This window comes from Eretmochelys imbricata, chromosome 9 (assembly GCF_965152235.1).
Source record: "Eretmochelys imbricata isolate rEreImb1 chromosome 9, rEreImb1.hap1, whole genome shotgun sequence".
NCBI classification, from domain to species: Eukaryota; Metazoa; Chordata; order Testudines; family Cheloniidae; genus Eretmochelys; species Eretmochelys imbricata.
This window is the reverse complement of record NC_135580.1, coordinates 83,158,833-83,177,165: the sequence shown is the minus strand read 5'-3', so window position 1 is coordinate 83,177,165 and position 18,333 is coordinate 83,158,833. Positions and strand designations below refer to the sequence as shown.

The following is an 18,333-nucleotide window of genomic DNA, read 5'->3' as shown; positions in this document are numbered from 1 at the left end:
TCTTTTTGTTCTCTTTTCTCCTCAGCAGCTGGAGTTTAGGAAGCTGCTCATATCACCCTCACTAAATGGAACAGATTCCCAGCTAAGCCTAAAATCCACTAAATACAGCTGAGGGGGTGTAAATGCTGCAACACCAGTGCCACCCCCATCCCTGGCATAGAAAGTGTGTTGCTGGTTATGGCCCCTGGGGCCATTATGTCAGCTGAGACTACACAGATCACAGCAGCGCTGTGGCCATTCCCCTTTTGCCCCAGCCTCCCTCCTACACTAAAAGCTCCGGGGGGGGCAGTGGTTATACTGACTCTCCAAAGCCAGTGAGTTCCCCACTGTGAGAGTGGCACAAAGTTGCCAGAGAAGAGAATATGGCCCTACACATTCATTTCACTCAGAGATTTATGGAATTTCGAGCTAAAGTTGCAGACTGAGTTAAATACTGTAATATGAAAAGATCACACAATCAACAGAAACATACAGGATGGAGCCAGAAAAAGAGATGTGGCTAGGAAGTTTACTGAAGGTAGAGGAGCCAAAAGAACAGGTAGTTATGAGAGAGAATATTTCCTTGTCTTGCTCTCCCCATATAAATAAGATCATTAACATCCAGGGCTTTATTCTGAGCGAATGCAGTGGTTAAAAAGGAGTTATAAGAATATTCTGTTTTTATTTTCATCTACAGATCCCAGTGCTACAAAGTTGGCTAAGAATCATTTTTGCTGCTTTATAGAGAACAGACTGGAGGTACAGAGGGGATAAGTGATTTGCCCAACGTTAGTGAGCCAAAGGATGAGCCAGGAATAGAACCCAAAAGACTCATGATGCCTTTCCCATATTTTATCCAGTGGATAACACTACCTACAAGAAAAGTCTCCTTAAAGCTTCCCCTCAGCTGAGAACTGCGCCTTGTGAAAAGAGAAAGGTCAATCCACTTGGCCCAGCAGAAGTGAGGATGAGGCATACATTCAATGTGAAACAGGTCTTCGTACACCATGAGATGGTAATGATGGGTACTTGCATCCCAATGATATTAAAAATTACTACTGTAAAACCTAGCATGTTTGGGGTTATTAGGAAAATTCTGCTTTCCAGAATACAGACATTTGAACAGTTATGAGCCATATCTAATGGAGAGCTTCAATGGAGAGCTTGAAAGCTCATCTCTCTCACCAGCAGAAGTTGGTCCAATAAAAGATATTGCCTTATCCATCTTTTCTCTCTCATCGGCCATACGGTCTCGTTTCCCCCTCTCAGTGCTCACGGGTGTCTTTCTACAGCAGTTTATTAACCTGCTAATTCTACACAATAAAATTTTAATGACCGTGTAATTTAGCAAACTGCTGTGGGGAAAGTAATTACTGTAGAAAACTTTTACATCGGCCTGGTCTACATTACAAAGTTAGGTTGACATAAGCCACCTTGCTTCTACCTAACTGTGCATGTGTCTACACTTAAATTGGTCTCTTACCCATGTAAGTACCCCATTACAGCAACACAGTAACGCCTTCCTGAGCAGCACTGAGCCATGGTCTAGGTACTGAGGTTGACGTAGCGCAAGTGTAGACACTGCATTACTTATGGCAACCCTAACAGTCCTCCAGCAGCTGTCCCACAATGCCCAACACTGACTGCTCTGATCACAATTGTGAACTCTGCTGCCCAGGGGTCACGGAGACTAGAAGGCCCTGTCCCCTTTAAAGCCCTGGGAATTTTTGAAATACCTTTTCCTGATTTTCCAGCTTGGCAAGCATACCTACCTGCTCTCCACTGTTGTGTGCAACTGTCCAGCTTACCATGCCAGCTACACGCTCCAGATGTGCTCCAGTTTGGAGTAGACAGGAGATATTGGATCTCCTGGGCCTGTGAGGAGACCAGATTATGCAGCACAGCTATGGACCAGTTGTAGAAACACTGACATCTACAAGCAGACTGCAAGGTGGATGCAGGAGAAGGGGTATGACAGAGATCAGCAGTAGTGCCATGTGAAAGCAAAGGAACTGCGTGAGCCATATCAGAAGGCCAAGGAGGCCAATAGTCGATCTGGTGCCGAGCCACAGACCTGCCGGTTTTACAAAGAGCTGCATGACATACTTGGTATAGACACTGCACGCCACCATGGATACCTTCAAGGAGCCCAAGACACGGGCTCCTAGTGTAAATAGTGAGGACGAGGAGGAGGAGGAAAGGAAGAGGATGGGGAACATGTGACCAGGTGGTCCAGCTATGCCACCAGCCAGGACCTGTTTGAGATTCCACCGCAGACCAATTAGTCCCGACAGTCGAGCATGGGTGAGCCCGATGCAGAGTAAGGAACCTTGGGTAAGCGTGCAAATGTGTTTCCCATTACAGTGATGTACTGATGGTGCCCCAACTTAACAGGTCACAGCCATTAATTTTTCATTAATTTACTCTCACTAGAAGAGATAGCAGTACAACAAAGAGGGGTAGCGTTGTTAATCTGCTTTTCATTCTTCTGTAGAGTTACGGGGGGCGCTAAGAAGCAGTTTGTTTATGTATACAGAGATGACCCTTGAATCCTCCTGAGAGAACTGGATGCAACTGTCACAGATGTACTCTGCAATCATCTGTCAAAGGTTTCTATGGACCATATTTATTCCTCCATGGTAGGACACTTTCCTATGCCAGTCAGCCATAACTTCAGCAGACACCATTGTAGCACATAAGCTAGCAGCATGTGGGCCCAGGCAGCTTTTGGGATACCAGCAGCAGCTGTGCTCTCTGTGCCTTTGTTACCCTCAGGAGTGAGATATCAGCTAAAATCGCCACTGGCTGTGGAAAAGGCTGCCAATATTCAGAGCCAACACTGATGTCGGTGAAGTGTCCCCAATGATTCACCAACACTTGCATAACCATAGAAAAGTAGCCCTTTCTGTTGATGTACTCAAAGACAAGTTGATCTGGGGACACGGGTACTGTCTATTGCGCCACTACAGTTCGGGAACCCCATTACTGTGAATTTATCCCTTATATCCTGCACATTGCCAAAAGTCACAGCAGGAGACAATTAATGGCCCTGCACACTTGCATGATAACAGCCCCCACAGTGGATTTTCCAATTCCAAAATGATTTCCCAATGACCAGCAGCAACCCAATGCTGCAAGTTTCCACAGTGAGATCGCCACTTGCTTCTCCACTTTCAGTGCAGCTCTATTTTGGTGTCCTCCTGCCCAACCTCCAGAGGTTGGCACACAGATCCAGGAACAAGAAAAGGAGTACTTGTGGCACCTTAGAGACTAACAAATTTATTTGAGCATAAGCTTTCGTGAGCTACAGCTCACCTTCATCGGATGCATGTAGCCTTGTGCATCTGAAAGTTCTGCAGTCACTGCTCGTCATCCCCAGCCTGCATTACAACACAATCCCACCAGTAAGTGCCTGTTTCTCAGGCCTAAAAGCAGCGCTCCATCATCTATAGCTGCTCTGTGAATGCCACCAACAACCTTGAGTTGGTTCTCACTATGTTCCACAGCAATCTGCCCTCCAAGAAATCATCATGTTCCCTGCTGATGTGGTTCTTCTTACAGCTCTGCAAATACCATCCAATGTTTGCAACACTTATGACAGTAGTACAGAGCTGTGTATGCCACATGCTTCTGTCAGAGAAGGCTGAGGGGGGGGGATGCATGGGTTTGTGAAATTTTTACAAAGTCACAAAAATTATGGGGTGGAGAGAGTGGTATGTTGAGAAGTTGACCCTTTGCTCACAGCCACCCCTGCTAGACTCATTTCTGTCCCACCACGGACTGCCAAAACTTCCCCAAAAATAGTGCACTGAACAATGGTGAGTTATACATCAGGATACCTACCACACTGTTCATTGACACAAGCACTCCCGGTGAGTATGTGCAGCGCTGATGGAAGGAGCCAAGTACACATGTGCACAAGCACTATACTAATTGTGGCGGCTTTATGCCAACATAACTAGCATCGACCAAAATTTGTAGTGTAGACATGGCCATAGATAGCCTCAGACCCTGTTTATCCCAGGCTTTACACTGAATTGAGGAACATGGTTCCAGCTAATACTAGGATTGGCGGTTTAAACACAGCTCCTTAATCCAGGTCCCAGCACAGAGTAGTTGGGACTTTAGTGTGTGCAGTGGAACAAAAGCAGCCTCACCCACTGAAAATGGAAAACAAAATGAGCGACAATGTTTCCACCATTAATCCCTTTCGGCTACAGCCTGTAAGGGAAGTGCTATAATTAGCAAGCACAGGCCCCCTTTTACAGAGCAATTCGGAAGAAATAGTTAGAATGCTGCTAAGCAATCACCGACTACAGAAAAATTAAATTAAATGTGTTGGCTTCACTCTGGCTATATTCATGCCCAACTCCCACGGATTTACATGGGAGTTTTGCCTAAGAAACGGCTTCAAGATCAGATTCTTAAGAAGGGATTTGATTTAATCATCTCTAAACCAAGTATATTAATAAGGACCTATCTCACAGAGGACCTGTGAGCATGCTGAAATCTTTGGGTGTAAAATACTATTACTGAAGTGTTTTAGGATTTAAAAAAGTTTACTGCTGGACTCTACATAGGATCTGATCTAAAGCCCACTGGAGTCAATGAAAAGACTTCCATTGACTCCAGTGGGCTTTAAATCAGATCCACAGTGGACTGTGTGTTATAAAACAGTGTATAAAAAGGCACTGTAGTGCAGGGGCCGCTTTCCATGCACTTCACAGTGATCATTTAATCAAATTAGGTCATATTCATCAATGACTATTTAAATGTGGGAATATCAATCACAAACGCCATTACCAATTATATCAGTAATTATTTGTATTATTATCAATATTACTCTACTGATCTCCTTTTTTCCCCTAATGTCGACACATTATTAAGGAAAGGTGCCACAATAAAAAGTGATAGAGGACATGGAATTCCAGTATAATCAATACTTCACCACAGTGAAAATTATACATTATACAATTTACTCTTCCCAACCAAAATTAATGCTTCTGTTCTAGACTGCAGTTTATTTGTCTTAAAGGTCACTTACAAAGAAAAATATTAGACTCGTGCATCTCTTTTTTTCCCCTCTTTGTGTTGTACAAAGAAAGCCTATTTTTATATATTATAATATAGATATACACACACACTTTTTTTGCATTTGAAATTAGAATTCGCCCTGTACGACTCTATGATGAAGAACTAACAATATGATGATACCACAAAAGAATGAAAGTTTAGCAAGTGAGAGGGAAAAGGGATGTTTAGTCAGATAGTGTATTGTTTTGTGTTGTTAACAGCTATTTAACTGCAGTGATTATTGAACATTTTGAAGAAAGGAAGCGTTTACTAAAATTTCAATACGAAGTTCTGAGAACTTACAATAGAACATGTTCTGAGACATTCAGCAAGTCCTCCAGAAGAAGCAGACTTCATATTCTTGATATTCCTAAGACTAAAAAAAGGCAAATTTTCTTTTCGGAAAAAAGAAAGATCTTTCAGGCCCTCTTTATACATCATAAAGAAGCAAAGCAACAACAATAACAAAAAAAGAAAAAGAAATAAAGAACACAAGCCCATTTGTATTTAAGTCCTTTGCAGCTCACTTTTAATATTAGAGTCACAGAATTGAGAGCTGAAAGAGATCTAATTGATCTTTTTATCCACCCCCCTGCAAGAATAAGAGTATAGCCTCAATCCTACAATGAGCTCCACACACACAGACACCTCCCGCTTCCCCTACATCTGAGTGGAATTAATTACAGGATCAGCCTATATCCTCCCAATAAAAGCAGCATTAAATATTAAACTGATTCTGAATATTAACTCTGACCAAAAAATTAAAAAGAAGCAGTGAAATGAGAATACATTATCTAAAGAGGAGGATAATCTCTGCTGAGGACAAAACACATGAAACTCTATTCAAAGGTTAGAGAGAGAGAGAAAGAGAGAGAGCAAAAAAGACAACCAACATCAAGTTTTTTTAAGCAAATGGATAATTTTTAGAATTACATTTCTCCTTTGATGGAACTAAAAGCAGCAAGACAGTGAGTATCAGATAATTGATTGAAACTTTATTTTCCTAAAATAAAAAAAGTACAGATTTGATCACGGAACAAGGTCTAATCAGATTTTTCCAATCCGTTTGAGATGCTGGTTCTGAGTTCTGACAGAGCACCAGCATCCTCTGCTGGTGATACCAAGTTTAATAGGCCATTTAGAGGAAAAATGAACGAAGAAAATCAATTCTATTTTAAAAACACAATATGCCATTTTTTTTTAATGAGCTATAAATTGGACCCATTTCAACTTAACAAACAACAGCAACACTAAACAGATTGCTAAACTTTGGCAGACAGAACAGTCACTTTTAAGAGGCCAGATCACCCTAGCAGATCATTATGTTTGGTATCTTTGCCAGCTCAGAAACCATTATTTATAATTTGGTCCATACTGGAATAAATTTAACTGTTGCAGGTAGTAAACATCCTGTTTTTACTGCTGTTCACAGAAGAAAGCACCTATTCTGCGCTACTGAATAGTCCAGACACAATCTGTCAGAACAGGGCTTCCATAATGCTGAATCTTCCAGCTATCCAATCCTCAATTATGGCATTCCATCAATTTCATTACTGCTGTGACAAGTAACAGCAGCACATTAAAGGTGCATCTACACAACACTGTTTTTCCTTCAAATTTCCCACTGTAGAACTGGCATGGGTGCAGCTGTGCCAGCAGTATCAACAGCGGAACAGCTAGTGTAGGCTAGCCACTGGCTTTTTAACTAAAGTGCAGTCCAGACCTGCTCTAAGCCCTATCTGCACTAGAGCTTCCATCATGAAACTGCAACAGCGGTGTGTCACAGGTCCTAATTCTCCTGGTGTACGCATAAGCCTTGTCTACACACAAAAGTTATATAGTTAAAATATAGTATCGTTAAAGTGGTACACCTCCCCCAGTGCAGACTCAGTTATACTGGTATTTATACAAATAGTATTGCATCCACACTAGGGTTTGCATCGGTATAATTATATCGGTAAAAAATAAAAATCGCACCCCACCCCAACATAGTTATACCAGAACAAAAACTGTATGTAGAGCAGACCTCAGTCAGAAGGGTTAAGACTGGCAAACTGAATCTGTGTGCAGCTCATGAGAGCGTGGGGAATCAAAAGAGACAATGTGAGTTCAGGACAGAGTATTCATTAGCCTTAGGTTTGAGTTTCTTGGGTTTTGCCAGTTTGTTTCCCATTGAACACTTTTCAAAAGTAGCTTTTTGTTCTTCCGATTTCCTTCTTAATATACAGTAATGAAAAGCCATGATATTCAAGCTATTTCTTGGAGACTCGTCTCTTCAATAAATACACATTAAGCTGCTTAAAATGGTTTCTGTTTTGTTGTTTAAATGTCTTGAAAACAGGAATGGGATTCTTTTGATGGATTGTAATGGGCTTGGGACCCTTATATAATATACTTGATCCAAGGATCTCAAAAGGCCTCACAAATATTGGCCTAAAGTATTAAACACATACATAAAGAAATTAATTTTTTAAAAATACATGGGGCTTTGGCATGCATCTCCATCAATTCAACAGTACGAGCCGCACTACAGACCTGCTGCTGGAGTTTTTACCGCTGTGTCTGTTTCAACCCTTGCCTCTGCCTCAAGAGCTCTTTCTTGTTGGCAACATTTAATGAGGGGGCACAGGCTGCAATTTATTCACCAGGCTGAAGAAACCCATCTTCACATCTCTACCACAGCTGACCTGGCCACAGCAGTGGAACAAATCACCCACTGCTTCTGGATGGAATTTTCAGGAGTTCAGCACCCAACCTACGGAGGTCTTTTGAAAATTGGCCATAAGCATCACAATGGGAGCTGCTGGATGCCAAGCACTTTTGAAGATATGACCTTTAATTAGGTGCCTAAATGGGAGTGGAGCTCTTTTGAAAATCTAACCCTCATGGTGGATGCTTGAACACTCCAAAATCTGGCCTTGGGTTCTTTTATATATGACCCTAAAAACCATGGGACTGGGTGAGGGCTGTTTGCTACATAATTCAGCTAAAACTGAGACAAGGGCAGTGGTTTGGAGAAAGCAGCCAGAACAGTTGGCAGAAGTTGGGGGAGGGGATGGACTGAGTGCTGCAGGGGCTTGGGTCTATTTTACCATTCTCATCTCAGCTGGTAGATATCCTTTATAGTGTATTTTGCATTGTGTATTTTAATTTATGGGACGACCATAAAGACAATAGGACGGACATCTATAGAGAGTTTTATAACCCTAAACCAAATACAATTGTGAGGGCTACCAAGAATAAATAAATAATAATAATGATAATCAATAGTACAACACAAATAGATAAGATTCAACATACAGCAAAGTCAATTTCAATAGCAATTGGTCCAATGCATTCTGGTTCTGGAGAGCATCATTCTAATAACACTTTCCGCTTACATATAATCCCAAAGCACTTTTTAACCATACAATCACCAGTGAGATGCAGTTAACTCTGGGGTGGAGGGTGACAGGCAAATGACACACAGCATGTTGCACAAACCATGTGGGGAACAAAGGCAGCCAAAGCAAACTCCTACTCTTACTCGAAGTGCCAGGTGGTTTCAAACATGAGGCTCCACACTTTTCAAGACACTGATACTCAGGACCATGGCAGGTATACACAAAGAGATCACTGCAATATTAGAAGGTGCTAAAAGCAGGAGTCGAAAGAATTCGAGAGGAATTGTGACACCAGTACAGGACACTTATACCACAGAAAATGTGGACATTTCTCCCTTTTATTAGCTGTGTTGTACCTGCTGGGCTGCTCGTATACCCCTCTCCCCATACTCATACTAACCCTCACCTCAGTCAGAAATATGAATTCAGTAGTCAGCTCTGGCCCTTGGTCACGCATGCAGACTCCTAAGCTTCAGACATCAAAAGCAAACACACGTAAGAGTCACTGTAACAGGACTGAGGCAGCACAACAGCCTCCCTGTAAAAGAACCTGAATCTTCTATTTGATCACACTATGCAAATATCTAATTCTACCAAGACTAGGAAATTCAGTGAATTAAAGAGTTAATAAGAGAACCCAATAGTGCCCCACCTACATCCGCTGGCCAAATACTGGCACATGAAAAGAAATGGAAGTGTCTCCTGGGGTCACGGGGAAGCAATGAGCTCTCTACAGACATGCAGTCGAAGAAACTAAAGGTTTCATTGTGTGAACGTGTATTCTACCAGGAATCATCTTCCCTTTCTCCCATAGATGACATTTTAGAGTGTGCTGGAGGACACACAGGGATGCTTGGTGTGACACACAGCCACACTCACCTCCATAATGCTCACCAAACAATCCAGCACACTGCTTTTTCCCCAGTCTCCTTCCAGCCCATCTCTTCCCCTCCCATTTCTTTGCCATTCATATAGTCCCATACTCTCAGCCTTGGTCTTCACTTAATATTTAGATTGACCTAGCTATGTCACCCAGGGGTGTGAAAAGCTGACCAAACTCCCTGTGTAGACACAGCTAGGTCAATGGAAGAACTGTTCCATCAATCTAGCTACCACCACTCAGGAATGTGGATTACCTACATCAGCATAGGAAACATCTATGCTATGGTGCTACAGTGCCCATACCAGTTTACACATGCCCTGAGTTTCTCTGTTACCATTTCACGTCCTTTGTCTCCTCGTCACTGCTTTCTCTTCCTCCATTCTCTGCCTCCCAGCTTCTCTCCATTCCCCCTCTTCCCTCCATAGGTCAACTCTCTCAGGCATTTAGAATACATCCAATATTACAGTATGTATGTAGGTGATTAATACTTTAAACTTTAATCATGCCTTACATTCACAGTGGCTTTACAGATTTAAATCAAGGTTCCCTGCTTGCTGATTTAAATGACGATTAAAATCAGTGATTTAAATTGCTTTGATTTGAAACAATCCAACCTGCAGTGGGCGTGCATAAAGCTGCTTAAATCTTGACACCCACTGCCTAGCTCATGCGTAAGCCCCAGCAGGATCCTCAAATTAGGGGTTCCCCCACAAATCTCATCTGCAGAGCCCAGGTCAGTAAATGTTCTCAGAGGACACCTACCAGACCGGGCCTTGCACAAAACATAGCTCTGGTGATGGGATCACCCCGCACCCCCCCTTATGTCCAACAGGCCAAGGGATAGACCCCCAGTCAACCTTCTGGGGAACAGGGACTTGAATGCAGGTCTCATGTCCCGGGTGAGTGCCCTGATCACCGGGCTCTAAGATATTCTGAGGAAGGCTACCCTCAATCTTTCCTGTTGTAGCTACTCCACTTTGTATAAATAATTAAATACTCATTGGAACAGCAATTTGAACTTGGTTCTACCACATCCCTGGTGAATGCCTTAAGCACTGGGCAATAAAATTATTCTCACTCATTCTTGCTGGCCCAACAAACATTTAAGCATTTCATACAAAGTGGAACAGCTCCACCAGGAGAAACTTCCACCCTAGATTACCCTAGCCCAGTGGGCGCTATGTTCACACGGGAGACCTGGATTCAACTTCCTGTTCCACATCAGGCAAAATGGGGATTTGAACCCAGGTCTCCCACATCCTTCACCACCTTTATGAGAGAAAGGGCTAACCTGGCGTAGGCATCTAACTTCAGAAAAGGAGTCGTGGCTTGTCTTCTGAGTAGGAGGAGGCACCTCCCTCTGGCCCAGAGTTAGGTGGCTAATTCCTTTTGAGGGCCAAGACTTAGGCCCCACCTTTCTCTTCAGCATTTCCCACTGGATAGCTTAGGCAGCTCCTTGTTCAGCTTGCTGGCTTGGTGGATCCCCTTCTTAGGTGCCTAATTTTCCCAGGCATTGTCCAGGAAACCTGGTCACCTAATTCAGAGCTGTGGATTCGATTCGGAGGCACGACACCTAAAAATGGGGTGCTGCTATGCTGAGTCTAAGTCCCCTTTGCAGATCTAGCCCTAATTCTGCAGCAGCACCAGGAATGGCACCTAGACCATTGTTCCTTTCTCTTTAGTTCCACCTAAGATTTGAGGCTCCTTCTATACTGGCAATTTTCAAGAAATTTCCCACCCTTGTACTAGGACTGGTGCAATTCCACAGTGGTAGCAATGGTGGGAAAGCTAGACCAGGCACATTGTATTGTGAGGCAATGATCTCTTTGGTGAGAAGACATACCAAGAGGCCACAAACACGTACTTTTCCTACACAGTGAGACTGCGGCAATTAGGTCACCATTGAGCATTATCATCACAATCCAGGGCAGACACATTCCTAGGGAATAACTATGACATGACATCAAGCACTCAGACTGCGGAAGAGGATATTGTCTGTAGTGGTACTCAGAGTGACCAATGTAGGGAAACATCAATCCTGGGGTGTTCTGTTTCCAATAGGCAGAGGAAGAGGGCAAGATACATAGATCTGGTTTAGCACTAGGATAGGATTCAGAGTTTGGGTTTGAGGCTGACACAGGAGTATTCAGATCCATTTATGACAAAGTGTCACATACTGACCTTATAAAATTTTGGCCCAGCATTCTTCACAAAGTTTCCCTCGTCTTAGGAGTCATGTAAACTGAATCTAGATTCTGAGTTCCAATTCTGGGCAATCTCTAATTTTGAATTACTCTTTCTCTTCTATGAATAGACTGAAGTAGATCCAGGGCCAACTCTGATAGGTTCAGACTCTAGGTTTGAATAAGCTCCCTAACATGCACATACTTATTCGAATGACGGAACTTGGATAAAGGACCAACTGACAGAATATTCTCCCTGAGGCCCCTCAACCCTGGAATTCACTCCCCAGCTCCCCTTCCTTTGGTCTGTAATAACCTAAATACATTAATCTACAAGGCCACAAAGCCCTTTGATTTGAGCAGGTGCTTGAGGAGAATTGAGATTTGGGAGCTAATACGGTATGGAGTTTTATTTGATGTGGAAATTGTGGTTTTGTGGAATGGCTTCTTGTGTGTGGGAAAAGGTCACTGGTTGTCACTGCTGCTTTCATTAACTGGTTTGTATTCTTAACTATCTGTGGAGGGTGCCCAGTGCCTGTGACAGGCATTCTTAATGGGAATAATAATACTTACCTGTTTTGTAAAGCACTTTGAATTCTACTGATGAAAAGTGCTAAGTAAACACTAGGTATTATTATTATATATTGGAATCAAAATTAAATTAAAGCAGAATCTCTCCTCCCCTGAACAAGTCGTATCTCCTGCTTCTATCACACCGCTTTGGGACTGAAACCAGGCTCTTTGCCAGGATTAAGCCACTAATTTTATGTGAAGTGACAGTTAGTGCCAGAACTTTGGTCTCTGCTGTGGCCCCTTTGAGACATGCTAACCAAGCCGCTGAGGATTCCTCCAGCATAGGAAGCAGCAGCAGGAAGGGGCATTACTGAAGAGCCTTGTGCTGCAGAACTAACAGAACCACCCCTAGGAAGCCACTGATGTAGGAACCTTGGGCTGCTGCAATTTATGTGGAGGGGTCTATCAGCTCCTAGCTGCCTCCAAGAGAACAAAGGAGGTTTAAACCCACCTTGGGTCCAATTTATATGCTATGCTTCATCAGTACCCAAAATCTAGCTTTTACTGCCTAATCTTGCATCCCTTACACAGGTAAATAGCCCACTGAAATTAATAGGATTTATTCCCTGTGCTTGGATTGCAGGGTCATAGTGGATATTTAATATGTTTAACGAAGACAGAATCCCAACCTACTTATTCTCCCAATTTGCCATCACCTCAGTGCCTGGCCTCAAAGATCATTAGGCCCAGACCCTGCCCAAGGCTGCAGTGATTAGCAGGATCCTGACACTTATTCAAGAACAAAGAACTGAAATAAATTTATGGAGCTAAATGCGATTTGCAGGAAGTGGCACAAAACTATAACTACTGACTCTGCTGGGATTATTGTAAACTGAGTGAAAAGTTTGTTCTCTTGACACATCCCAGCTGGTGGGTATGGATTTACTTACCCTCTTTGGAATTTAAAGAGGCCTAGGGGACGGATGGAAAAATAGAGCAGAATCTTTATGTAGATGCTATAATAAAACTATAATAAAGAACAATATTGTCAGACATATAGATTAACATAATTTGTTGAGGAAGAGTCAACATGGTTTTAGTAAAGGGAAATCATGCCTCACCAATCTACTAGAATTCTTTGAGGGGGTCAACAAGCATTATGGACCAAGGGGATCCAGTGCATACAGTGTACTTAGATTTTCAGAAAGCCTTTGACAAGATCCCTCACCAAAAGCTCTTATGCAAAGTAAGCTGCCATGGGATAAGAGGGAAGATGCTCTCATGGATTGGTAACTGGTTAAAAGATAGGAAACAAAGGATAGGTATAAATGGTCAGTTTTCAGAATGGAGAGAGATAAATAGTGATGTCCCCCAGGGATCTGTTCTGGACCAGTCCTATTCAACATATTCATAAATGATCTGGAAAAAGGGGTAAACAGTGACGTGGCAAAATTTGCAGATGATACAAAATTAGTAAAGATAGTTAAGACCCAGGCAGACTGCGAAGAGCTACAAAGGGATCTCTCGTGACTGGGCAACAAAATGATGGGGCCTAAATTAGCTGTTACCACTCAAGAAAGAGATTTTGGAGTCATTGTGGATAGTACTCTGAAAACACCCACTCAATGTGCAGCGACAGTCAAAAAAGTAAACAGAACGTTGGGAATAATTAAGAAAGGGATAGATAATAAGACAGAAAATATCATATTGCCTCTATATAAATCCATGGTACGCCCCCATCTTGAATACTGTGTGCAGATGTGGTCGCCCCATCTCAAAGAAGATATACTGGAATTGAAAAAGGTTCAGAAAAGGGCAACAAAAATTATTAGGGGTATGGAACAGCTTCCATATGAGGAGAGATTAATAAGACTGGGACTTTACAGCTTGGAAAAGAAACGGCTAAGGGGAGATAATGATTGAGGTCTATAAAATCATGACTGGTGTAGAGAAAGTAGATAAGGAAATGTTGTTTACTACTTCTCATAACACAACAACTAGCGGGTCACCAAATGAAATTAATAGGCAGGAGGTTTAAAACAAATAAAAGGAAGTATTTTTTCACACAACGCACAGTCAACCTGTGGAACTCCTTGCCAGAGAATGTTGTGAAGGCCAAGACCATAACAGGGTTCAAAAAAGAACTAGATAAATTCATGGAAGATAGGTTCGTCAATGGCTATTAGCCAGGATGGGCAGGAATGGTGTCCCTGGTGTTTGCCAGAAGCTGGGAATGGGCAACAGCGAATGGATCACTTGATGATGACCTGTTCTGTTCATTCTCTCTGGGGCACCTGGCTTTGGCCACTGTCAGAAGACAGGATACTGGGCTAGATGGACCTTTGGTCTGACCCAGTAGGGCCGTTCTTATGCTACAGGTTTGGGGCTGGGGGTGCAGGTGGCACAGGGCAGCCCCACACTTTGGTGTTGGGGAGGGGCATGTGCTCCCTCTCGGCTTTAAGGCAAGCTGGAGGGGGGAGGGAAGCCCCTTCCTCTGTCTGATAAATACCCCCACCCCTCTTGTATTCAAATATCTCACAGTTATTAATGAATAGACAGACACACACACACACCCCACAAGGTCACAAAAGGAAGCTGTGGTAAAGCCAGGAACGGAACACAGGTCTCCAGGGTCCCAGCCCAGTGCCTTAGCCACAAAACCAGCCCTCCAGCTCCTGCCCCGGCCCACTAGAGTGGAGCAGGGGGAAGAGAGGCCAGACAACCCCCCGCCCCTTTGAACTGCGGGGAGGGCAAGACAGCTCCTCTCGGGCGATACAGGGTGGGCAGAGAGCCAGGAAAGCCAGACTGCACCCGCAGGACTCTGGTGCAGGTGCGAAAGGGGACAGAAGGGGAGGGCCGCCCCCCGTCACCTGCCGGGAGCCCGGGGGCGGGGCAGCCCCATCCCCGGGACCCTGGGGAGGGAGTAGCGGGGACTAGAGCAGGGCTTGGTGGGGAGGAAGGGGAAGAGATGGGCAGCGAGGGGAGGCCAGTCCCCCTCTCTTGAGGCTCCGGAGGGAGGGGAGGAAACCAGCCGGTTTTGTTTCCCCCCGCTGCCGTTTGGAGGGAGCTGGAGCCACAAATCCCTCTCTCAGCAAACGCCCTTCAAGCCCCGCGACAGCGAGAAGGGGGAGGAGGATGGGCGCATCCCCCCTTGGTCGGCGGACACAAAGTAGTTCAAAGGGCAGCGGCGGAAAAGCTCTTGCAGCCCGTGCAGAGCCCCCGGGCTGCCGGGAGCCGCGCCCGCCCGCACCCGAGCCGGCCCCACGCCCCCAGCCCCCAGGGCGGAGCGCGGGCAGCAGCTGGCTGTAGCCAGGGACGGACCCTCGCGCGGCGGGTAGATCCTGCCCCCGGCCCTGTGGGGCAGCGCCTTACCCCGCGGGCACCTGCCCCAGCAGCCACCCGCCACTTCATCCATCTTGCGCCGCGCCCCCGGGAGGTGACAAAGCCGAAGCCGGCACGAGAATGAGACACACCGAGGCGCTCTAGGAACGGCCTGCCGCCGCTTCGCCGATTAACTTTCACCGGGCGCCGCCAACTACGACTCCCAGCATGCCCCACTGTGGGAACCCGCTGCAAAGGCTGCTGGGAAGTGTAGTTCTCTCCCCCTGACGCGCCCCCAAAGGTCCCCAGGGAAGACGTGAGTCCACAGCGGTGCTGCAGTGGGGCGGGGGGCGTCTCCGCCCGCATCCCGGCGCCTTGTGAGCCATACTGAAAATAGCCACCGCTGTTATGTTTTTCTGTACACAAAAAGCAACCTTTTGCTTGCATGACTTATGTTAGGCTAAGGCAGAGATTGTCCAGTTGACTCTTGGTGAGCTGGCTGCTCCTACTCACTGTTGTTTTATGCCTATGTGCAACATTATAGACAGTACACCCACAGCCCTACAGAGGGCGAAGAGAGCGTTCACCATAAAGACACGTTCCCTTCCCCAGATTTTATCCAATAAACTACAACCCCAAAAGACTGAGGTTTGTAATGAGTAATTGCCTATGAAGTCTAAATATTTATTACTTTTTACGTCTGAGACTGACTGTGGAACCCAATGTGGGACTGGGGGAAGAAAAGAAACTAGAAATAGCTTTTTTAAAAAACCCCACATATTTTAATCTTAGCTTCCTCTGGCCATGCATGAATAATGACACAGATTTTTGCAGGTATGGCTTCTAGCTGACAGCCCTGTCTCATTCAGCCTCATATGACAACACAACTCAGTGGTGTGCCACTCTCATTCTTTTGTGTCACTGGATTGTGGGGGACCAGTAACAAACTCTCTTTATGGAGCTGCTTTCTCAGACTTTCCAGTGAAAGGTCAGCGTGTGTCCATTAAATAGTAACAGTATTTTCTTCTTCATCAGCAGCACCATAAAAATGGCTCAGACACAAATGTGACTAAGGGCAGCATCCATGCACAGTGATTTCTGTTGTTTAACAGCATTTTTTGTTGGTTGTGCCTGATTCTGGAACTTGCCACTCACATTTAAAAGGTTTCTGTTTCAATATCACTTATCTGAATTAGTTTAGCTTTCAAACCTATGAAACTCACTGCCCCCCAAATGATCCCAAGCCTTCACAATGGGATTTGAGAACTCTCTCTTTACATGTGCCATCCCATGACAACAGGGTCAAAGATATACAGTAAGAGGAAAAGGGAACATTCCAAAATGAGCATACTGATATCCACATACTAGCTGTAGATAACTGGTATTAGTAGGCAGTATAGTTCCCAGCCATTTAAAATTGTATGCAACCCTTAATTTTGTTTTAGCACCTAGATACCACTGTGATTAAGTACCTTATAAATATCTTGATAGATTACTTTAATGGCTATTTCTAATGCATTGCTGGATTTGCATTTTTTTAGATAAACCTTGCAGAGTTTTAAATGATACTCTTCTAGATATGATTTTATTATTCTGCTTTACTTGTATTTGTTTAGAATTTGGTTGGGAGGGCATGATAAATCAAAAACATTAAAGGTTAATCTCCATACTATGTTATAAATCATCCTATAATGGAAATGTGGTGCTAGAACACAAAGATCGTAAGCTGATGATGGGAAATTGTACAGAATAATATATTTAGCAAGTGAAGAGTAACAAAAATATAGCAGCAAGGAAGAACTTCAGCCCTTGCAGCTGGGAGTGAAACATTTTAAAATAAAAGGCTTTAAAAGATTTGTGTGAATTTAGCCTTGGTGCTAAGTGTCACATTCACAACAAGTGAGTGAAGCCTTTCATTTACACACAGAACCAAGATGCTACATTACAACACAAGCCATTTAAAAATTATCTACAGTATAATAAAAAGGTCATGAGCCACCTCAGTACTTCAGCCCTGTGAATGCCATCGACCCTAACTTGGAAAGACCATCATTCAGTCCTTGAGCTTGTCAGCTGACTCTCTCAAGGCGGCCTACTACCGTCACGTGTGGGAGTTGTGGTGTAACAGTTGTTGATTGTCAACTGTTGCAATTTTATTATCCCTTTACCTGCATTACTAAGGTACCTGCATGGGTGCAAGAGCAGCAGCCATTTCCTGAGTCACAATTGATTCAGGATGTCAGAGGAGAGAGACACGGTCCCTTGGAGGCATTACTTTTGCTCTTCCTTGTTTTATTTCTCTTAATCTATGGTTTCCTCAAACTTGTTCATAATCCAAGCCATATTTTAACAAAGGATTTCTCATGGATGGTGCCCTTTCTATTTTCAAGTGCATGATATTCTTGTGGCAACTACCTGCATGGAATAGTGAGGTTACAGGAAAGTTTTAAATTTAGTTGTCTTAAGTGGATCCAGTAGCTGAAAAAGAGCAGACTGGGGTGGAGGCAGAGACTTAGGGTTGCATTTATAAATGCAAGCATTAGAGGTGTTCAAAAACCAAAAGGCAATTTTTTCATAGCCAGCTCTCCCAAAGCATGTGTGAAATGTAACTCAGCCCAGCTGTAAACATTTTTTTCTCTTGTCTGTGCAGACAGATGTCAGAAAACAGTGTTTTAGGCCCAAATACCTACACCAGCAAAAACTTGTTTTGTCCACACTGATAAGTCATTAGATCACCTTTACCTCACAGTGATGTTTCACAAGTTACTGCTGTAGCACCTACAGTGTGAACAACCCATTAAGACTCCAGTAGTCAGTCTAGTAAGAAGCTAATTGGACATTTTACAGCATATTTACATTTCAGTCCAAAAGGCACATATGGTACACAGCCCCCACATCTCACTGATACAAGATATGTCCCAGAAGCCAGAGCATATGCCACCTCCCTTCCGCCCAGTGTTTTCTTCTGTTGAAGACTGCATATTTTAGAACACTGTCG

At 43.9% G+C, this 18,333-nt stretch overlaps 1 protein-coding gene across 2 annotated transcripts in view; it reads right to left on the bottom strand.

Moving 5' to 3' along the window:
* The window catches only part of AMOT (angiomotin), an 84,348-nt gene extending 68,841 nt beyond the window's left edge, over positions 1 to 15,507 (bottom strand). For both annotated transcript variants that reach the window (XM_077826420.1, XM_077826421.1), the window contains exon 1: positions 15,387 to 15,507. The gene's annotated coding sequence lies outside the window, so the exon portion shown is untranslated. The remainder of the gene's footprint in view (positions 1 to 15,386) is intronic.
* Between the last annotated feature and the right edge of the window lie 2,826 nt (positions 15,508 to 18,333).